Source organism: Triturus cristatus, chromosome 3_1 (assembly GCF_964204655.1).
Source record: "Triturus cristatus chromosome 3_1, aTriCri1.1, whole genome shotgun sequence".
NCBI lineage: Eukaryota > Metazoa > Chordata > Amphibia > Caudata > Salamandridae > Triturus > Triturus cristatus.
Window position 1 is genome coordinate 712,016,539 of NC_140583.1, and position 23,663 is coordinate 712,040,201.

At 48.5% G+C, this 23,663-nt stretch overlaps 1 protein-coding gene across 7 annotated transcripts in view; it reads right to left on the bottom strand.

The window, feature by feature from the left end:
- Positions 1-23,663, bottom strand: part of C3_1H11orf24 (chromosome 3_1 C11orf24 homolog) — a 233,419-nt gene that overhangs the window by 193,433 nt on the left and 16,323 nt on the right. For 4 of the 7 annotated variants that reach the window (XM_085644794.1, XM_085644790.1, XM_085644795.1 and 1 more), the window contains exon 2: positions 2,623-2,714. The exons of the other annotated variants lie outside the window; for them this stretch is intronic. The gene's annotated coding sequence lies outside the window, so the exon portion shown is untranslated. The remainder of the gene's footprint in view (positions 1-2,622; positions 2,715-23,663) is intronic. 7 annotated transcript variants of the gene reach the window in all.

Below are 23,663 nucleotides of genomic sequence, written 5' to 3' on the forward strand. Positions count from 1 at the left end.
GACCAGAACTGGTTTGGACTAGGCAAAAGGCCTCTCTGCCTTCAGAGAACAAAGAAAAAATTTGTATAAATATTGGGACCCCAACCCAAGAACTTTAGATCACTTTGGGAACAAGAAGAAACCTTTGTTGAGGAGTGGAACCAGAAGAAAATGAGGAGAGACTATCCCTAAGCTGAAGTGCTGCTTGGGGGATTGGCCTGCAGTGGTTGCCTGACTGCCAAAGAAAGGAGAAAGGACTTTGTGTGCATTTTCATTCAACTTGTGTAAGGATCTCCAAGGGCTTGGAAAAGAGCTTGCCTCCTGTTGAAGTCTCGGGGACCACAGACTTCAACCCCCAGCTCCCCAGAGTTCTTTGGAAGTGCCTGCTGCTGTTTTGGGCCTTCTGAGGGACTGCGTGTCGCAAGAAGCTGGAAGTGCGACTCACGGAGAAGAAGCGTGTCGCCGTCGCAGCCGCTGCAGTCGCATCTCTGAACAAGGATGTCACCACTGTAGCTGTCGCACTGCACCGCATCAAGAAAAGCGTCTCGCATAGTTGGAGAAGAGTGTCGCCGCCAAAGCCGCTGTCGTCGCATCACTGGACAAGGGTGTCGCCGCTGCAGCTGACGCATCAAGCAGAGTCATCTCGCAACATCGGAGAAGCGTGCAGCATCAGGAAGATCTTCACGTCTTTATTTCTTTGCCCCAAAATCTTCAACGCATCACCGTCCTTGCAACACTTTCGTTGCCCTGCGTGTCGCATCTAAAGGTACAATGAACTAAGAGTGTCGCATTTTAAGAACTATAAAGAACTAAGCTAAAACTACCATTTTAAGTAACAGTATTGTGGATTTTGGTCGTTTATGGTCCTGTGTTAAATCTATATAAAGAATACTTATTTTTGGTATAAAACCTGTGTTGTGTCCATCTGTAGTGTTGTCACTTGATTACTGTATGTGTTCACAAATGCTTTACACACTGCCTCTGAGATAAGCCTGTCTGCTCGTGCCAAGCTACCAAGGGGGGGGGGGGAGCAGGGGTTATTTTAGGAGTGTACCCCCTTACCCTGACTAGAGGCAAGGGTCCCTATTTGTCACAAGTGCATACCTGTGCCAACTAGAGACCCCCAAATCTAACAATGTGTTTATGTTATGTCCACATCCTTCCACAATGTACAAAGTAGCCAAACAGGCGCCCGCCAATAATAGCAAAAACACAAATATAATAACATTAAAGAACATGTTCCTACCACATCCATGTTGATTTGGCTCAATATCAAAGGGTTCATGACTAATGGCAGCAAATCCAGCAATTAAGGTTACCCCATTTTTTTTTTAATGGGCAGAGGTCCCTCTCTAAAGACTGAATCTACTGGGGACTGAAATAACTAAGTTGCTGGTACACATGACAATAGGAGGTGGATTGCTTTATTAATGAGGTAGTAGTTAATATAGTCAAACTAGGACTCCATAGGTGAAAGAGTGCTCTATAAGTATTAATGATCAAATGCACCCTCTTTACATCACAAAATGTATTACATTACTAACAGGGATGACCAGATAAAGGCAAAAATCCCATGTTTATCATAAACTGTAGTTAGAATACTGCTAGGAGTAAACGAACTAATTCATCCGGAAAAGGCAGACCCATGGCAGATTAGTCTGGAAGGAAAGGAAAGAAGGCCACTGTTAAAGTGAAGGCCCTTTCCAGCAGCCAATATCACTTTAGGTGGAGAATAGCCCATCCTTTACCTACTTGATGAATGCCACAGGAGAGAACTGCAGAGGTTCATGGCTCGGACACAGCCCTGAGCCTCTGGTCACAATCAATGTCATGCAAGGATGAGCAGTGGCTGCCATCCCTCAGCTCCAGTGGCATTAAAGTGGCAATGAAGATTCTCTGCCACTCAGTGATACTCTTATGCTGGTGGGAAGGCAAAGCCAGACCTGTCTGCTTAGAACAGCAAGCAGTAATGAACGGCACTAGAAGTTCAGCAACACATCCGATTTAAACAGGGATGGCAGCGGAGACACAAACCGGAGACAGAGCTCCACTCCTGCATCATTAGTGCCTATTTGCACATTGGTGTATCGCAAGCCCTTACTAGAGCATGAACATCCACTCGAGAGCCAATGAATCTGAAGCAGAGTGAGCATGTGCAATGCTTCACAGAGGTTGTATCAAACTACTCAACAGTCACTGCAGGTTTTCCCCAGCAAGGCAGAGATTACAGAGGCAAACATAGTTTACCACGAATCCTTTTGCCCGCAGGAAATTACAACACGGTCGTTGTAACAACCGTACTGTAATAACACATACCATTACTCTGCAAGTCGGAACAACGACTTGCGGAGGGGTCAGAAGGTGTTGGATTTAAAATCCAACACCTTCCCTACTGTTGCACATACTGGAGTTGGAATAGTAAATTATACTATTCCAACATCCAGCGCCCCCTAGAGCAAGTCGTTGTTTTGGCTTGCGGAGTAATCGTATGCATCGTTACAACGCGGTCATTGTAACGACAGCGTGGTAATTGCCTGCGGGGAAAAAGAATGCATAGTAAGGTGGCATATTCGATTACTGAACAGCATCATGCCTAAAAGTAGACTCCAAGCACAGGAGATAAAAAGTCATTGTGAAACTTGCCTTAAAACTAACTTCTGATTCCTTATGGAGTGGTACTGGACTACGGCTGTAGTCTGTCAGGTCAGCTTCAAAATGGCTTCTTCATCCGCAACCTAGGGACGATATACATATTAATTGGTTAACATAGATTTAAATACTTATTCTGCCCATATCCTGCAGGTCCTGGGTTTCAAGGATGAGATTAGGAAAGGTGAACAGACATTTGTGAGATTAATAGGAATAGAATGATTTACTTTAAATTGGCACATGGAGATTACAACAGCCAGGCACTTTTGTGAGCCATTGTAGATAATATGCAGATTGCTTCTATTTTATTTGTTGATTCAGTCACGCGGTATCTAATAACTGTAGCATCCAAATAAAAGAAACCCAAAGATTTAACTGACTGCAGTCATTTGAAAAAGAAGAAAGAAAACTAAACAATTGGTTTCATGAGACCATATGATCCATAGGTAACCAACTAAGTAAACTTTATCTTGGGCCCTCTTTACAAGTAATTAGTGACTTCATATGCGATACGGCAAAAAACCAGGAACTTCCGCCGGCAGTTCGGGGCACGGTATATCCCAGGCACAGAATTAAAGCATCATTACACATATTCTCATGCACAGAGAGGAATAATTTAATTAATTTGTGGTTCCACACATATTTCCACAGGTTTCTCCACATTCCGCCACTTTTACGAGCATATTCTGGCTGTTTTAGCAGGTACAAACTGTCCTACAAAAACACGAAGGTAAGAATTCTCCCATTGTACTCGTAATCTCAATTAAACAATAAACTCTGGATCTTGGACAAATAAATGACCTTTTAGCCCCAATAACGGCATTGGTGATTTACATAATGGACGTTAACATTATTTAGCTTAATAATACATATTAAACAGCACATTAAGGTGAAGACATTTAAACGAGAACTAACACAGATCTCTGCTGCCAAACCCACAGGAATCTGACATGAATCCATTGCCACCAAGATGTACTTCTAAGGGGCGTCAGTGTTGTCCACACCTGGCACATGCTGCGCCCTGAAGGAAATATCATGATGCAAACAACCTTGCACAAAAACTCACAGCAATTTCAGAACCTATGCGTTCCTCGGTGACTGTCCATTCACCACCTGTTTTACAGACATATCCACTCTGAGGACCACCCTCCTGTGTGCCAACTCCTCTCCCCACAAAGTCACCGCTACCTCTGGAGGAAATGATTCCAAGAAGGCAATGCTTCTGCCCACCTTTGTCCACTGCTCTAGCCATGGCTCAGCGCACCATCAGCCCTGCCAATACAGACCGAGACCCTGACCACCTGCTGCATCAGAGAATATCTGTATGTCACAGCTCAAGTCACCCTGTAACGCCAATTCCATTGAAAGACAGCAGGAAAACACACCACATTGGAAGGTCCACCTTGACCCCTGCTTACAACCCAATATGATGATGAGGTAGTGAGAGACCCAAGAGCGCTCGCCCCAACCCTCTGCAAAACATTCTGCCCGTCCTGACCAACCTGCAAGCAAACTTTAGGTGACCCAGCAGCACCTAGACCTCCCTCGCTTTCACTTTGGCCCTCGCTAACATGCATGTTAACAACCCTAGCATATTCTCCTTTTTCTCTAGTGGCAACGCCCCTTCCATCGGATCAGAATATATTTTATTGCCCAAAAATGAAAACATATGTGGACCCACAGTTTTTTCCGGTGCCCAAGGCACCCCTAGGTCACCCATGAGTTACTGGAACCTTACCAGCTGAGCCTAGCAGTCCACAAGCCAGGTGCCTCCATTAAAAATAATTCGTCCAAGCAGTGGGTCTCCAGCTGATGGCCCATATGCCATGTAAATAGCCACTGCAAAAAAGAGCTGAAGCCTTCAAACAAGGCACACAATATGGATCATCCCATCAGTAATGCCATATCCACGTAGCAGTTTCCTTCAAATTGTATCCCCAGTACCGGAAAGTCATCTAGATGTACCGGAAGCAGCCGAACACTTCACACTTTGCCATCAATGCCCCAGGCCCGCCGTCATCACCAGTGACATGGCTACTTCCACTGAGAAATAGTACACTGAGGCCATGTCCTCTGCAATGAAATCATTCACCAACCCACCTCCTACCCTCCGAAAACCACCTTATCCAACTTTTTGTACAGCCCGTTTATGCACTTTTGCTGACCTAAATTTATCAGCCTACCACCTCACCTGAGGAACCTCGTAGTCCAAACGAAAACCCCATCTAAACCTGTGCTATAGCAACCTTGCTTCCCCAAGACGCTCGTAGAAACACAGCCAGTCCTCAGACCTGTCAAGCTTAACCGGAGTACGAGGCATTTGCTGCAGATCCCTGTGTCCCCTCCCTCAGTTGCTTGAGAACTGCTGCTGCTGATGTGCCCCTGTCCACCTCCATGCTGCTGCCACCACTGATTTGAGCCCTGTCCCCGATAGCAACTGCCCATCCTGAAAATGTTGATGAGGAAATGCCAGTCTGCGCACTTGGAGCACAGTTTTCCTGAAAGCACATCTTAGTAAAGTCCCAGGAGGGATCTTCCCCCCCACCCAGTCTGGCTTTTTGCTGTGGAACCCACCCCTCCCCCGGATGAGGCGACCTGGGAAGGGGCAGTACACTATTGGCCAACCACTTGCCATAAAAAGTGTCTTGCCCAGCTTTACAGCCCCCATGGTGTGGTGCCAGAGATCAGAATCCAATTCCCCCCACTTCGCCTCCAAGTCCCAAGCCAAGCGTACCCAAAATTCCTCATCACAGTAGGCCCATACATAACCTCCACCTGTGATTTGGGTCTTATGGATCACGTCCATGTACTTAAAGATGGCAACGCAACGTTCTGAATACTTTTCACAGTAAACACTTGCGTAAATTAAGAATACAGCAGTCCAATTCTCAATCTTCAGGGGTAGTTTTGAATGTTACGCCAGCTCATATTCCTCCTCCTTCAATCGCATCGCACTTCCCTATGCAAGAGTTGAAGCATTTCAATGTACTCCCCTTTTCAAATCCTTTCCTTGGTGGATTACATTAAATGAGCTCCAACCAGCTTGGTGACCCCCATGTAGTGTAAACTCTATCTTGAGCTTTACTCTCCAGTCCTTCCTTCTCTCCTTTTCCTCAAGTCCCACACTACCATTCCCTACACCACTACCTACTCCTGCCTTGGTGCAGACCTTCCTGTGGTCATCTGCCCTCAAACTTCTCTTATAGTGTGGGAAAATGCATGTCCACATCAGTTCCCCAAAATTATAGGAAGGGGATCCCGCATCAGTTGTTTATCCAACCCCGAACTGGGAACGGGCCAGTTCAGAAGCAGCCCAGGGACTGGCGCCCAGTGTGCCACTGCCTTGGTGTCAGTCATAGTGCACAGTCCCATCTGGCCTGCTGATGTACATACCGGAAGTTGCTGCTGCTGTTGGCATGCAGCCTGAACAGTACCAGGTTCAGAGCTACAGTCTGGCGTTGCTGTCAGCTGGCAAACATGCAGAAGTTTGTTTCTGCTTTTGGTCAGCGATGATGTGGTCCGTTTGAGGTGTGGTTGCCAGGTAGGAAGATAGCAATGCCAGTGCGCATAGCACTAAGTCGTGGCCTGGTTAGCCTATACCTGTGAGAAGAAAACAGTGTAGCTAATTAAACAAACACATTTGTAGTCATCAATTTGTCCAGTGTCGCGATCAGAGGCACTGTCTCTCAGCCTCAAGTATAGTTCCTCACAATGCATGATCAGAGTTGTTGTCGCCGAGCATATTAGCTTTTTTTGCAGCTTTGTAAACCAGCTAGAATGCGTCCTGATAACGACATGCGCCGCTGCCAATTTCAGGACAAGCAGATACTTGGACACCGACATGCTACTCTAACTTGACGTTTCCATTTAAATTGGGTGGGTTGTCTGAAGATTAGTTCTGCACATTCGCTTTCTTTTTTCGTTCTGCACATTCGCTTTCTTTTAGGAGAACTATGCAGTTACAACTGAATGATGCATTGTTATCCTGAAAGTCAAAGAGGCAAGGAGGTTTTCACTTTGGGCAATTTGCACCTGACCCCGCTCACTGCAGATGTGCTGCTTGCTTTCCACTGAGTCCAAGTGAGATCAGGAAGGCAACAAGATTTTTTTTTTTTTTTAAAAGACGATAACAGTTCTGTGTGAACACAAACCCTTCATGCCAAACAGCTCTACAGAGGGGCAAACCACCAGCAGAAAAGAATTTAACAAAGCTAAAGAGGGTAGTGTTGGTTTAGATTGATCTCACTACTTAATCTGGTATGTACCATTCCTTGAACAAGATTCGCAAAAAGTTCTTTTTAATGTGGTGCTGTATTGTACTAGTGCATCCTACTACCCTGTATGCACTGGTTACAGAGGTACGGAACCTCTGCATTTACATGAGACAGTTCATGTACCACAGAACTCAAACAATAGTAAGCATATGTTGTTTCCGCCCCCCAATAAATGACAAGTAAGGAGCCAAGAGATAAAATGCACCTTGTATTGAGTTTGAGGAGCAGCCGACATGTGTTTCATCACAGCAAGTGACTTCTTCGAGGCTAGATGTCTGGTCAAGTTGCCCTGGTCTAGCGGATCAACGTTGCACACTTCAAAACATGTTAAGAAATTTTGGTAGTCCAATAATGAGATTCCAAAAGTTCCAGAGTTTTAGCAATGTGGTATGTCCATATTACTGGTAACAGATCATCTAAAAACCAACGAGGATTAGCTCCATAATGAGAATCCTATGTGGTCACAGGTAAGACTATTAGTTAATCCAAACTACCCACTTTCCTGGGGAAGCCGTACTTTAATGCTGTTAACAGATTATCCAAAAACCCATGAGGAATATCTCCATACTAAGAATCCTAGAAGGTCACAAGTAAAATTGTTTGCTGATTCGTTAATCAAAACAAACTAATTTCCTGGAGAAGCCGTACTTAATTCCCCCGTCACCAGTAATACCACAGTATATTCAACAGGAAGACTTCCTGCCTTGAAACTACGAGAAGGACGCGGGACGGAGGGGACTTACCAGGGTTTCCCCTGGATTGAATATATTGTGGTATTACTGGAGAGGAGGGGAATTAAGTATGGCTTCCCCAGGAAATTAGGTCGCTTTGATTAACGAATTATGGCAAATCCATAATTATTTGGAAAACATAACGGCTGCAAAATGGCATCAGTCCAGTTTTCCTGGGCATAAGGCAATAAAATTGCTAATATGAGCACAATTATACTAGTCCAAGCAATATAAAATCCTTCCAAGAGGGCAAAACAATGATTACCATAGTGCAAATCTTCTATCATAATGGTTAGTTCGAATGGATCAACAAAGCCCTTGCCAAATCTGTGACATTTCATGTAACAAAATACCTGCCTACAGTCTTTAGCATAGTGTAATCACAATTCGCCATTAAAACCTATTGCCGTAAACACATACTTTTCACAAAAAGTAAATCAGAACGACTGGCTTTTGAATAACTTTTCATAATAAACAGATCACACCTATGGAATCTGAAATAGTTTTCCCACTCAACCAAACAGGCTGACACCAGAACCAACACAGACATGAAGTGTGTATAAGATGGCAACCATCATGCAGATAGTAATAAAATTAGAAATATGTACAAAAATTACTGTTGACAAAAAAAAACGTACAACCTTATCAAAAGGGCCTAGCAAGGATTGTCACATGGGAAATCTACTCCTCATGACTGTCAGAGGAGGTGATCAAACCAAAACTCTTGTTTACTACAGTAAACTGTGAGATTTCATGAAACAAAATACCTGTCTAAAACCTGTAACATAGTTGGATAACAATTCATTGTTTAAAAGTCTATTGGCTTTGGGGGGCGTCTATGCTGATGAAGGACTAGGCTCTTTTACTGTGTGGCTCTCAGGATCCTTTTTATGTTTAGCCTGCACAACTTACCCTTTTGGTGGTCTTCACAGGATCCCCTGCCAATATGGTGAGGTGTGCCGTTGGTGGACCCGTGACTGCTGCTGGCAGCCATATAGTTAAGGTCATCCTCTCGTCTACCAGGTGTCCAAGGGCAAGATGATGGCGGCAGAGATGACAAAGTCACCAAGTAGCTGCGGAGAGAGGAGGAGGATCTAATCTGGATGGTACGTCGGGTGCCAGAACGTGGCTATGGCCGGGCCGAGAGTGTGATTGTGGCAGCGTAGAAGCCTCTCTGGTCGCCAGAGGCCCTAGTCTGCAGCACCCCTGTTTTCCATCTACTGCTGGGGCTGGTCCTTGCAGCACATACTCTCCACTTGGAAGTGAAGACTTAGATGCCCGGTTGACTATATAGCGGCTTAGAGGCTGGATGGTGCTCATCAAGGGATACATACTTGTTATGAGAACTTTGCCTTAACTTGTGCGGCCCCTACTGAGGTGTCAGTGCCTCCCACACATGGCGCCCTGCTCTGGACAATCGGAGGCCTCAAATGTATGCTGGTAACTCTGTGGTCACCTCATGCATTCTTGCCACCGATTGCTCCATATCCCCTGAAGAGCCAACCCTACAGAAACATTTTTTAACTGATGAGGAGTCATTCATATGGGCCCTCTGGGGGTAACGCAAGCCATTGGTAACCCATTGTCCCGTGCCCTATACTTTATGTGAGGCTGTCTGCACCCTACAAAGACCTCTGAAGAAAACTCACTTGTGGAAGGAGACTTCAGCCAATAATGTGATAACTTTAGCACTGCTGCTGCCCTATTAGCGATATGCAGACTCCTTCTGTGACAGTGGATGTATGCTGCCAGACAGGAATTGATGTGTGGCCTGCATGTGGAAGCGTGATCATCTATATGTAGACTGCACCCCTCATGTAGGATTTTTGGCTCCTTAGGCTTGACGTGGCCTCAGCAGGAAGTCACTGGTGGTGCTTCATGAAATTAGCGTGACCGCCACCTTTGTAACACCAATTATGTTAGTTCAATGTTGTGCAATGGTGAAACCTACGACTTCGAAATCGCACTCTGCCAAAGACTCTGAAATGTCCTCCTGACAGAAACAGCTCGAGGCTCTTCATCTACTACAAGTCAAATCCAAGTTGTAGGAACAATCTTCGAAATTTGACCAAATCCAGTAAACCGTACTCGACATGAAGAGTACACGGGAAACAAAAACTGATGCAGTAACCACAGATATAAACTTTCTGAGAGAGGATCATAAGAAATTGAAAGCTAAGACGACAGACAACAAAGCCTGAGGTTTCCACAACTCTTACTAAAGACAGCTATGGAGCGACAGAAGGAGATCCTACGGCTCCAAGCTCGGGCAAATGATGATGAAAGCCGCTCAAGTCATAGTAATTGGCCTTCAGGATGGGTCTGGGGGGGGGGGGGGGGGGGGGAGGTTTGAGCCCGGAGTTCTCGCTGGAAAATTACTAACCTATGAGGCAGCCATCCCTCCAAGCAGTGTAATGAGCCCACAGCGTCAAAGGTCAAGAACAACCGCCGGGACTCCCCCAAAGGCTTCCAACCTACTTAATTACAGAGAGAGGACGAATTTTACAGACTGCCCGAAGAGCAGACCATGCAAGTCTGATAAGAAAGACTTACACATTTTTCCGGACTATACCAAGAAAGTCCAAAGGCAGAGTAATCCTTTCCTAGCTATTAAATGGAAGCAGGGTCAATTAGAACTGTTCTCCTGTAACCAGTTAGGTTGCAGGTGGCATGGGAACATGTTACTCACTTCTTTGCCACACCAGAGGAGGTGTGGACATGGTTGGAGGTCAAATGGATCCCCACGGACGATAGGCCTGAATCAATTAAAGATGTAAGAAGGCAATGAGCAAGAAGGAAAGAAACGTGACCAAGCCTAAGAAAATAAGTGAATTTGACTTTGAGGACTATCCTCCTAGGCTATATGAAGCAATTTTATATACCAGAATCATGGCTAGACTGTGGCAGGCCAGGTAAATTGAGTGTCACAAATATAAAAAATAAATTGCAGATGTAAAAGCGTTATCTGACAGACAGACACACACAAACACTCTATAATTTCTGTATTGATGATCGGCATATCTGAAAAACTACTAACCCCATCTTTCCATATATGTTTTGACCCATTTTACATAACCATTGCACTCACTTGGGGAATCATGTTCTTATTTAGAAACCATGTTTCTCAATAAGAACAATAAGAAACTGTGGACATTGCCATGACGGAAACAGTCACAAAGGAATCATCAATGCACTCTGCACCCCAGCATGTTGTACACTGGATTGATATTGTTTGTGTCATACAACTTACAGTGGATGCCAGGGGTGGATTGCTGATGGTAGGCTCTTTGCAGATTATCCAATGGTTTCTTAATCTCTTGCTAAAGCACTCAAAAAAGGAGTATAGGACTGCCAGCTCCTAAAAGGAAGTGTCACAATGGCAGCACCCACGCTTTAGATTTAGCTTTAAACATCTTTAGCTAAAGCATGGGTGCAGCGAGTAGTTCAATCGTAAGTAAATAGAAAAACATTTTTTTGTCTATTTCTTTATTCTTGGAGCAATCGCAGCACCCGCCCTTTAGCTCTAGATGTTTAAAGCTAAAGCGCGGGTGTCACCAATATAACCACAGTAAATAAAGAGAAAAAACTGCGTGTGCCCGCTTCGGATTGCAAACAAAAGGCGCCCGCTATCATTCCAGGCAAGGCGTGCCGCGCTAGATAAATAAATAAAAAAGCATTGCAGGAGAGCGTGTTTTAACAAAGCTATTTAAGAAAATAGTGCTCTGAGGCTGTGATTAAAACATAGCGAGTAACAACACATGTAACGGAGTGTCCACATGGGAGGTTACAAGAAGAGAAAAGGCGGTACTCAGGAGGGACTACTAAGCCTATTGACCAAAGAAAAGCCACCATTTACAAAAGACAGTAACAGGAGCCAATTAAAAAAATGCCGGAGCTTCATGACCCTTTTCTGAATACGGTATAAACACAATGGGGTAACCCTGTGTCCCTCAGAACCTGGGTACGTATATGTGAAGCTACAGTGGTTCTGTCGGATAGGAGACAATTTCTTAGCCAGTAGTGAAATGAATTAAAGATCGGTTGCTTAATATATACTATACAAATCAGAGAATAGTTGCAACAAAGCACGCAAATTCAATGGTGTTGAAACACAAAAATGCAGAACACTGGCTAGTAGATGCTTGCAAGATTGTTATTGGCTGGGTCAACCAAAAAAGCGAGCGTTAGTGATACTAACTAGTTTTTTATTTTTATAACAATTTTATTGATAATAAACGGCAAACATGTCAGGCAATACAGAGTTAGCAGTGGCAAGGCAGAAGATACAATAGAATACATTACCAGTTGTGCAGATTAAGAGGACACTTAACATGGTGTCTAGCCCGGTACCATGGCAGTCATATCAATGGTTCCCTTTTTCCAGAGATCAGAAACAATGGAGAGCAGGTGCGTATTGTTTACACTTTGGGGGTAATAGGAGTAGCCACGCAGTGGTTAGGACCCCTCCGCCCTATCCCGTAGTTTCATCAGTGTCCACATCTCCCTTCTCAATTCCACCGTGGGAGAAGTGCATATGTCCCCCCCGATATTTATTCCACTTTCCCCACTTACTAACCCACTTTTTGGGGCATCCACACCCCTTGAACACCATTTTTTCAGCTACCATGGCATAGTCCATGTCGGACACCCAATCTATCACCCGTGGCAGCACATCGGATCCTCACTTCTGAGCAATATTACATTTGGCTAAAGTCCACCCCATAGTCGGCCATGATTGTTCCGTCTGGGTGAGGTCTGTTGCGTCCCAAATATTAAGGAGGCAGACCTTGGGGGAGGGATGGATGGGTTTGCCGCAGGCCCTAGTAAGCTGCCGATTGACATCTGTCCAATAAGTTTGGATGTGAGGGAAGTCCCAGAGTATGTGCGTGAAGGTACCAGTCTGATTGCAGCGTCGTAAACAAAGTGAGTCCGGTCTTCTACCCAGCCGAAACAATAGTGTTGCATCAAAGTAGACCCTATGGAGCACCTTAAGCTGAATCAGTCGGAGTCTCAGTGGAATCGCCACCTCCCTAGGGGAAGCGAGCGCCTCCCGCCAGTCGTCGTTGTCCATCTCCCCCAGGTCACTCTCCCAACTTCCCCTCAATTTCAGCAGAGGGTCCGTTCGGTTGTTTACTAATTATTTGTACGTGAGTGATATAGCTTTGCGATCCATGGGATCTAACAACAAGCGATCTTCCAATGGGGAAGAATCTGGAAAGGGAGCATCCCCGGGGAGGGCTGAGTCAATTGCGTAGCTGATTTGTAAATATCTAAAGGTCTCAGAGGGGGCGAGGGGATATTTCGCTTGTAGGTCTGCAAACGTGGCCTTTTTACCCTTGACCCAGAGGTCCCCAACCCTGGAAATCCCAATCAAATCCCACTTACAAAACCCTGGGCATGCAGGAAGATGGCCTAAGATGTCTGGTTCCCACAACGGGGTAGCCTTAGTAAGGCGGTTATGCCACCCCAGCTTACGCTGGACTTTGCGCAATACCTCCACCGTGCGAGCTGTGGGACCGGTCAACCGCAGTTTACGATAGTTCACATAGAGTGCCCTGTTGTACCCCCGCCCCCCTTCCCCAGCAGCCAGTGGTCTGTCCGGAACTTAGGGTCGTCATGTGGACCGAATGCCCATCTGTTGATGGCTGCCAGCTGCGACGCCTGGTAGTACAGGCGTAAATCCGGCAGACCTATACCCCCATCATACCACCCCATAGTGAGTTTAGTAACGGCGATCCTTGGGGGCCTGACTATCCAAAAGGAGCTCCCACACCACCCCTTCGATTTGCGAGAAGTAGGAGTATGGAATCGGGTGAGGAGCATTTTCCAGGACATAAAGAAAGCGCGGAAGGGTGAGCATTTTAAATAAGGGGCGCGTCCCAACAGGGTCAGGGGCAATGACCTCCAATGCGTGACACCCGACCTCAGACGTTACAGGGGCTTCTTAAAATTCCGTTTGTAGAAAAGATGCACGTCAGGAGTGAGAAAAATACCCAAGTAATTAAAGCCCTGATCAACAAATGGAATATCATACCCTCTAGGGCTAGATTGGGGTACGCCCCACAGGGCATGCATTTGGGATTTGGACCAGTTGATCTGATATCCAGAGTGGGCCCCAAATATATGGAAAATGTGAAGAGCCAGACGCAGGGATAGTGCCGGGGAGGCCAGATACAGTAAAATATCATCCGCATAGAGCGATATTCGGTCCTCGTTGTCGTGAGTCCATTTGAGGCCCCTGATTTCGGGGTCACTCCTCACCAAGACTGCCAAGGGTTCCAGCACCATGGCGAAGAGGAGTGGCGATAGTGGGCAACCTTGTCTTGTGCCGCGTCGGAGGGGAAAAGGGGCAGAGCAGTGGTTATTAACCAGGACATGCTCCGTTGGTTGCTCGTATAATAACCTGATCCACCCGATCAGCTCGGGACCCAATCCCATGCGGGCCAGTACAGCGAAGAGGTAGTCCCAGTCTACCGTATCAAACGCCATAGTAGCTTCAAGTGACAGCAAGACTGCGTCCTCCTCAATCGTGTCAATTCTTCCCAACACCCCGTGGACGTGACAGAGATTTCTGGCCGTATTCCTACCAGGCATAAAGCCTGATTGATCCGGGTGGATCAAATCGGGTAGGTATGGGAGCTAAAGATTGGCCACAAGCTTGGCAAGGATTTTCGCTTTAACCGGCAACAGTGAGATAGGGCGGTACGATTGGCACTCTTCCGGCGGTTTTCCGGGTTTATGAATCACCACGATGGCTGCATTACAGAAGTCGGACGGTAGCAGGCCCGATTCATAACATTCGTTGTATAAATTCAATAAATGGGGCACCAACTTCACCGCCATGGGTTTGAAAAGTTCGATGTGCATACCATTGGGGCCCATCGCTTTTCCCGACCGGACGTCCGTTATTGCTTTTGAAACTTCTTCCACCGAGATATCCGTATCTAGGTTTTCCCTATCTTGCGGCGAGATGCTTGCCACTCCGATAGTAGCCTGTAGGTCTGCCGCCCACGAGGACTCCGGGTATTGTGGGACCCGATAGACATCTTCGAAGTGAACAGCAAACGCGTCGGCGATCCCCTGGGGGTCCGTGATCAACGCGCCATTGGGGCCTGTTATCGCTCAAACCCATCTCGCTGCCTGCTCCTTACGTTCCAGCCATGCCAGGAGCTTACCCGTGCGTTCGCCCTGTTCATAGATACAGTGCCACGTGGCCAGGGAATGCAGAGTAGCGTCCTCCACCTCTTTATGCCTATACGGTGTTGTGTATCAGGATTCGGGTCTTGTGCAAGGGCCCTCTCCAAGTTTAGAATGTCCGTTTTCAGTTCAACCACTCTCTTGTTGCGTTCAGTTTTGTGGCCTACTATCAGTGACAATACGCTACCTTTAATTACCGCGCTATATGCCTCCCAGAGTGTGACCGCCGACCCGACCGACCCCACATTTTCTTCAAAATAAAAGTCCGTGTCTCGCCGGACGCCTTCCCCGATGTGGGGGTATCTTCAGTGCCCACAGGTGTATTCTAATTGCACTAGGACGCCGGATTTGCCGTACTCCGAAGAACGCCACCACAGGAGAGTAGTTGGATATACCCCGTGCCAGCGTTGTTGGCTCTGTGAAACCGTGTATATTTTGGGCATGCGTGAACATATAGTCAAGCCGGGACTGGCTGACATGTACTCTGGACTGGTGTGTACAGTGCGTATGCTGAGGGTGCGACCATCTCCATATATCCACTACCCCTAGCGCGTTGGCAAACCCCTGGAGGTGGGAGCCATGCGGAGGATCAGGTCTAGGCGGAAGTCTATCCCGAAGGCCATCCAAAGTAAGGTTGAAATTCCCCCCAGTATCAGGGAGCCCGCCGGCCGGGCCAGTACCAGCGTCCCTATCTCCTGCAAGGTTGGGCGCTGCAAGCCGGGGGGGGGCGTATACTGTCAACATTAACAACTCTCCCTTCCCAGAGCCCCGTAGCCGCTGCATACCTGCCCTGCATGTCTGTCCAGGTGTTTTGTATCACGTATGGACAACCCTTGCGCAGGAGTATCACCGCTCCCCTGGAACCTGTGGTGAACCCCGAATGATCATACGATATCCCTTCCTATTAAGTGCCATGCATGTATTTCCAAACAAGTGGGTCTCTTGCAGCATCACAATATCAAGGGCCTGGCGGTGAATATATTGCAGGACTAAACCTCGTTTAATTTTGTCCCCCAGGCCGTTCACATTCCAGGTAGATGCTCTTAGTCCCTGTCCAGGAACCATCAGGACACAAAAAGCGCACCATTAACAAAATGAGTCGAAATACTGCACCCACAGCCCTGCAGCCACCATCGAAGGGTGACCCAAGGTGATCCTCTACACTGCTCCCACCTCGTGATTGAATACCCCTGTCCATCACACCATATATATTATATTAGCAGTCCAGGAGATTACACTGCCCAGCAAACTCCACCAACAGCAAGATTACACTGCCCAGCAAACTCCACCAACAGCAACCCACCCCCCCTTCCTCCCTACCTCCCTGCTGAACGGGACTAGAACTGCTCACCACCCCCAACATGCAGAGTGCCTGTCGCCCACCCATATACAACTTCAGGGAACGTGCACTACCCCCTCCCCATCCATCCACAATCAGTCAGGAAATACGTCATCCCTCGGCCCGATCTCCACCCCCCAAAACAATGTGCAATACAGAGACTCAAAGTGGCCCCAAAAACAGCTATTCCGTCGTGTCAATTGTCCGGAGCACGGCAATAGCATATCCCCAAAAGAAAACAACAGTCATCATACTGTTACAACAGATTAGGCGAGCCTATCAGTCTAAATCACAGGTAGGCCAAACGTTCACCAGGGCAATCACTTGGACCCGGGTCAGTAACATCAGTTGTGGATCAGGATACCCCCTCATCCCCCATCCAAATCTGCGCCTCAGCGATCTCTACATCTGGGGGCCATGTCTCTGAGACCATTCGTGGAAGAGTTCCGAGAACCCCCAGGGGCCAGGGTAGACGCCGCGCAATCTTACCATACCGCAGCTTAGCATCCGCCTGAATGTCCCTGGGAGTCGGTGTCCTAGTGTGGAGGAGAGCACCTCTGTTGGCGCCAATCTGCTGCGTCGTCAGCCACCGATAACCCCTTCTTCGTCTTCCTCTCGACCGTGCGCCAGCCCTCCAGCCAGGCCCAGGCATCTTTCGGACGGGTGAAGAACCACGATTTCCCATTGGCTTCCACTCGCAGCTCCGCAGGAAACATCATGGCCTGATTTGATTTCTTGATCTCGGAGGGCACGCTTCAACCCAAGAAGCCACAGCGCTGCTTCTGCACTCGCAGAGTGAAGTCCGGGAAGAACATGATCTTGCTATTCTCAAAGGTAAGTGGTGGGGCAGCCCTCGCCGTCTGGAGTATTACATCCCAGTCCCGGAAGTTAAACACTCGAGCAAGGAGAGGACGAGGGGGGAGCACACGGCTTTGGACGGCCCCCCGGCACCCGGTGAGCTCTTTCAATCGTGAAGCATTTGGAGAGGCCCCTGGGTTGAAGATGTTTAAGGACCAGTTCCTCGACAAAAAGGTCCGTCGCCTGTCCCTCTGTGCGTTCAGGCACACCAATAATGCGGACGTTGTTGCGCGGCATTCTCCCTTCGTAGTTGTGCAACTGCAAGGGAATTGCCTCGTGGGAAGCTCGCAGTTCGGTAACTTGGCTCTTGAGCAGGGCGGTGTCACCGACCAGTTCCTTTGTGGTGCTCTCTACTGTGGCCACTCTCTCCACTACTTTCTTCAAGTCTTCTCGGATCAGCGCCACATCAGTGGCGACTGTCGATTCTCACCTCTAGGGAGGTCCGTATCGCCGTGATTGCCATGAAGAGATCCTTATTCGAGGGTTCTGTCGCATCACCTGGGGTCACTGTCTCCGTTCGGTCTTCGGCCTGTTGTTTCTGCCAAGCAAATTTCTTCACCGTTCAAGTAAGTTTGCCCTCCCACGCCGCCCGTTGGTCTTTCCTCAACCCCACTTAATATGTAATTAACGGTCCCCTTCTCACCTGCAGAAACCTCCGGTTTTACTACAAGCATTGGGTTAGGTACACGCCGCAGAATACGGACTACTGCCAACGGCTGTCCTCCCGCGATATACTCTTACTCCTGAAAATTCTCCCTACAAGTAAGTCTCACTCCTCACGCCGCCGTCATGGAGTTCCCCCCTACCCACTTTTATTTAATTCTTCCTCCCCTTGTCTCGTCCCCAGTACCCCTGGGACGGTTGAGTCCCCCTCGTGTCCCGCTGTCCGCACGGGCCTCCTCCCGGACCTTGGGACCTTAGGCCAACTCTGCCGGCCTCAGATGTGTTTGCTACAAATTCGCGTAGTAAGTCTCCTTCCTTGCGATATCAATAGTTTGTGCATAGCATTAATGCCTTCCTTCCTTGCACTCTATCACGATTCGCCAGATACGAGCAGCTCACGACCACACTCATTCCTATAAATGGGGTCGTCACCTCACTGCCGCTTTTTTACTCTGCGCCATGGACTCATCATTGCTACTAATTCACTTAGTGCGTCCCCTCCTCCTGCGCGCCATGATATTGCACTTGCATGGCGGCTCTAAATTTCTCTCCTTGCTCGTCATGACGGTTCTCCTTGCCAGTTGCACCCACTCCTCCGTCATTGGAATTTCACACACCAATACCTAGACGAGTTTAGCCACCGCTGCACCATCTCCAACCTTGGAGGACTTTGATTGCCTTGATCTGTCCCTACTCGATATCTTTTATTTAACATTAATTGCTCTGATGTTCCTTCATTTGGCCATCATTATTATTGCTAACTCGCCTTCATTGCGCCAATACTACAACGCAATTGTTTGTTGTATTTTAATTAGGACACATCAGTAATTGATTATTTTCCCCCCATTTTAGATTTTACATGCTCGCACTTACATTGTCCTGATGATGATCTTGAATCACCAAGATCGAAACGCCGTCGACTACAATTTCAAAGTTCCCTAACATTGTCTAAACCACTTGGGTTCTCTTTGACATGTTTTCAATGCGATGAAAAGTTTTTATTGTCACTAAGCACTTCACGCACCCTCACTTGTGTATGTGTGAGCACTGTATATTCTTCTTGAAATACAAAAATGACAGAAACGGAAGCTACTCCATTTTATGATGTTTAATAAAATGTGACGTCTTCCTTTACTCTTCTGTGTCCTTGCATACGTTTCTTATTTTGAAATAATTGTGTTCAATATATCACTAAATATAATTGAATTTTCCTTAAATCACTAACTGTAGCCTTGCTACTTGAGGATCTCTGACCTCCCCAGACCATTGTCCTGTTGAACTAAGCAAATTTCTTCAGCTTGGATTGGGCTAGTGTCCGATTTGAACGCCCGGAGGCCATGTTTCCTATCGCCACAGCACCACTCGGAGTCAAGGCGCGAGAGTTGCACCCGGCCTGTCGGTTTTCGTAGTGAGCACCCCTCACCCAGAGGTATATGACGGGACTCGCTTCACCGTGAGCTCCGCAACGGAGACTTTGCAAACAAGTCACTTGGTGGTGGGCGACCAACACCGAAGCAGGCCTTAGCTTACACGCCACCGCTCCACTCGCCCGCCTCGTGCATCCAAACCAACCATGGGGATCTCACAACGTCGAACGGAGGCAGCAATGATTCAGCGCAGGAACAATCTCCACTACCCCCAGGAAACAAAACTCCCCTGCTGGAAGGGCGTACTTCGAGGTCACCGGGGTACCCCAGGATCTCTCCACGGGGCAGGATGTCCAAGCAATATACAGCAATCTGGCAGTTCACCGATTTGCCCCAAACTGGACCATGACGACACCGGGCACCCCCCCCCCTCCCCCTGTCCTGCGGTGGGATGGTGATCCTGTTTAAACTACAGTGAGCGGACGTGGAGTGGGGCACACTAACTCAAGAACACCCACCCTTCTCTGGGCTCAACGACTTCTGGTCTCCGCACAGCGCTATCCCCCCCCGCCCCCAGCCTTTTCCAGCAGCTGTTCGTTGCCTTTGAGGCGGACATGGCGTGAGCAGTGGACGGCGGGGGTCTTGCCTCACCACGGGGCCTCAGGGTAGGGCTCTGTACACGTTGGGCTGCGAACAGACTGCGGTGAGACGCTGAGGGGAGGTGCTGGGCCCTATTAACCCTGTGGGCCAGTGGAACACCCGGCCATATTGGAAGAACACCCGACTGCTTTGCGGATTGGCGAAGTGATTGACATCTAGCCCTCGGAGGGGCACCGCCTTACCCGCTGCTGGGGCCCATCTACCTTAGTCTTCTACCTCGTGGTGCCGCGCCGGGCCCTTACTGACGCAGCCCGATTGGTGATTTGAATAAACCCTCATCTGTGGGAGACAGCCTTGCCCCCATTTCCCCTGTAGTTCGCACAGACAGGACTGACTGCGCAATGGCCGGGGTCGCAGCTCCAAAGCGGCAGTCCAGGCCAAGCTGACCAAGTTTGCTTGGGACGGAGGACCTGGCGCCAGCCGAACGAGAGGACCAGGAGAAGACACAGCCAGGTGAGAAGGGGAAGGAGCCGACGCTACAGGACATCCTCGAAGGCATCACAACCGCGCGCACGTCGTTGGAATCGCGCATGGACTGTGTGTCCACAGAGGTATCCCTTATCCGAGCAGACATGCGCATGATGAACTCATGCTTAAAGGATGTTGAGATGAAAACGAGCTCTCTAGTTGAAGATGCCTCCGAGCTGCAGCGCAGGATGGATGATATGCAGACTCACACCGGCAAACTAGAAGCGCAACTCGACGACTATGAGGGACGCTCTAGGTGCAATATTGTCCGCATTTTGGGGGTGCCGGAATGAGCGGAAGGGCCATCGGCAGAACTCTTTGTGGAAGAATTGATCGCCGCCCATCTCAAACCGAAAGGCCTCTCCAACTTCTTTTCCGTCGAAAGGGCAAACCGAGTACCAGGCGGCTGGCCAAAGCCCGGCAACCCCTCCCCCCGTGGCCCTTGCTAGCCAGGATTTTTAACTTCCGAGATAGGGATGTCATTCTGCAATGTGCTTGGTCGGTGCCTCCGGTGGAATATCAGAATGGCTGCATCACCTTTTTCCCGGACTTCACCCTCAAGGTGCAGCGACAACGATGCAGTTTCCTGGATGTGAAAAATTCATTTTGCAAAAAGGAGTTGAAGTATGCCATGCTCTTCCCGGCCAAACTGAGGGTGGAGTCGGAGGGGAAATCCTGTTTTTTTACCACTCCAGAGGAGGCCTGGGACTGGTTGGATGGATGGCGCACGGCGGGCCGGAAAAATAATCATGCTCGGAGGAAGACACCAGCGGTCCCAGCGGGGGCGCCCCGCCTGAAGAGCATGAGGCGGCGATTGGAGGATCCGAATAACTGCTCTGTACGTTCCTTTTCTCCTGGGTGGTGGGCTCGTTCACTAACTGAGGGGTAGGTCGGGGTGTCAGCCCCCCCAAGAAGCAATGGACCCAGTAACTCACCGATGTGCTGATTTCATTGGAGACTTTTTCAAAGTTGACTCACTGTGACTTTTCTTGATTCCCAGATTTCACTGTTAGACTTGGCATCTTTTGGCGTGTTTCCCTGACTTTTTTGCTTTCTGACCTCACATTTTTGACTCTGTTTTTGCTGGTGTAATGACTGTGTGCACTTTCCTCACTGCTGTCCAGTGGTAAAGTGCAAGTGCTCCAGTTATAAAATGTATTATGGATTGGTGTTTCCATGATTGGCCTATTTGAATTATGTGTCAGTCCCTAGTAAAGTACACTGCGAGTGCCAGGGCCTATAAATCAAATGCTGTTGGTGGGCTGCAGCACTGGATTGTGCCACAGCCCGTAAAGTGTACCTCTGACCTGCCATTGCAGAGCCTGTGCGCAACCTGGGGCTGCCATGTCGACTTGGCAAGTGCACACACTTGCAAGTCCCTAAACCTTCCCTTTTCTACATGTGAATCGCCTCTCTAGTAGGCCCAAGGTAGCCCCATGGGCAGGGTGCATTGTATGTGAAAGGTAGGACATGCCCTGGAGTGTGTGGCATGTCGGGTTAGTGAATTACAGCCTACTTCGTTTTTCACTATTGCAAGGCTACCTGTTCCCCATAGGCCAGAATCGGCAGTTTGATTATTACATCCTATGATCCTAACCGACTCAGGGAACATGGTAGAAATTCGAGCTTAGTATGCCTGGACTCAGAATGATCAAAATATCTTTGGATCAAGAAGACTGCCAAGAAGAAGAGCTGGAGAAGCTGTGAGGAGGAACTACCACCTTGCTGCGTACTTAGCTGTGTTGGCCTGCAGTGGCTGCTTCGGTCTTGGGCCGTGAAAGGACTGAACTTTCTGCAATCTACTTTTGTGAGTTTCTCCAAGGGTTTGAGGTAGAGCGCGCCCCCTGTTCAAGAAGTGTTACAACAAACAAATGATGGTCGGAATGCTGACAATGCAGACATTCTCCCCCAGTCAAGAGATCTGGGTTAAATCCATGGCTTGGCAGTTCGGGCTGGACTGTTCCCATGAGGCACAGGGTCAAGACTGATTTGCATATGGCTGGCTTTAAACTGGAATGGCATGGTGAGCAAAAAAACGATGGATTTAGGCCCAGATCTCTGTACTGGGGTGAATGTATGACATTGTTCTGCATTCTGTCCATCAATTGTTGTTTTTGCCCTGTTCAAGAAGTCTCAGGAACTGCAAAGACTTCAAGCCCGACGCCGTCTACGACGACGCTGCCGACTCCGTGTCCTCAAGGCACCGCAGATGGTACCGCCGCAACACAACCTTGGTCTCACAGACTATGCCAGTCGCCGCCGCCACCGAGCCGCTGTTTGCACCACGACCTGTGGGCCCCGCACTCCGCACTGCCTTGTTTCACGCCTCGCTTTGGCCCCGCAGAGAGCTCCGCTGCAACGCGACCCTGGTCTCACCGATGACGCCTGCTGATGTCGCCACCGAGCCGCTGCTCACACCGCGACCTGTGGGCACCACACTCCGCACACCTCACTCCACAACAACGCCTTTGTATCCCCGATGACGCCGCGCCACACCGGACTCGACGCCGCTGCTTGCACCGTGGTTCGAGGGCACCGCTCGTAAAGTTTCACAACGCACCGCCCTCATCCCGCACCGCAGACTTGGGCTACCGACGCCAGTGCCATCGACTCCAGTTCGTCAGCCGACGACAGCGCTTTAGCAACGACGACACCGCTGCTGCACCGTGACCTGCCAGCACCGTAACGAGCACCGCCTTCATCTCACACCGCGACCCTGGTCTCACCGACGACGCCATCTAATGCCACCACTGAGCCGCTGCTTGCACCGTGATCTCAGGGCACCGCATGCTGCACCGCTGCACTTCGCACCACAGCACCAGACGCCTGCCGATGCCAGCGTTCCTGACTCCCATCAGAGAGGAGATCGACCTGCAACGTGTGTGACAACGAGAGGTCATTGAAGACCTACATTTCTGAAAGGTACTGTTTGTGGGTCTTCCTGATACCGTAGCGGACGCGTGACGCCGCGGTCAGCCAGAACTGTTTGGATTTGTTTGTTCACGACACCGTGATAGCCCCGGACGGAGCTATCGACATCAAGGAACTGTTTTTCAAAGATACTGTGATAACTGAAGATTTTTAAAGTACTGTACTGTGGATTTTTATCGTTTTGGTCTTGTCTTAAGTATATAAAAATATGGACTATTTTTCTAAACTGGTGTGGTGTTCTTTTGTAGTGCTTACAGCGTATTACTGTTGGTTATGTGCAAATGCTTTACACACTGCCTTTAGAATAAGCCTGACTGCTTGTGCCAAGCTACCAAGGAGGTGAGCAGGGGTTATTTTAGGAGTGTAACTCCCTTATTCTGACTAGGAAGAAGGGTCCCTACTTGGACAAAGGTGCAAACCCTTGCCAACTAGAGACACCCATTTCTAACAACTGTTGTGGTCACAAAGCTTTGGGGACTTTAACACAGACTTACTGTGACTTTACATGATTCCTGGGTCCCTCTGTAGTGGTCACAAAGCATTTTAT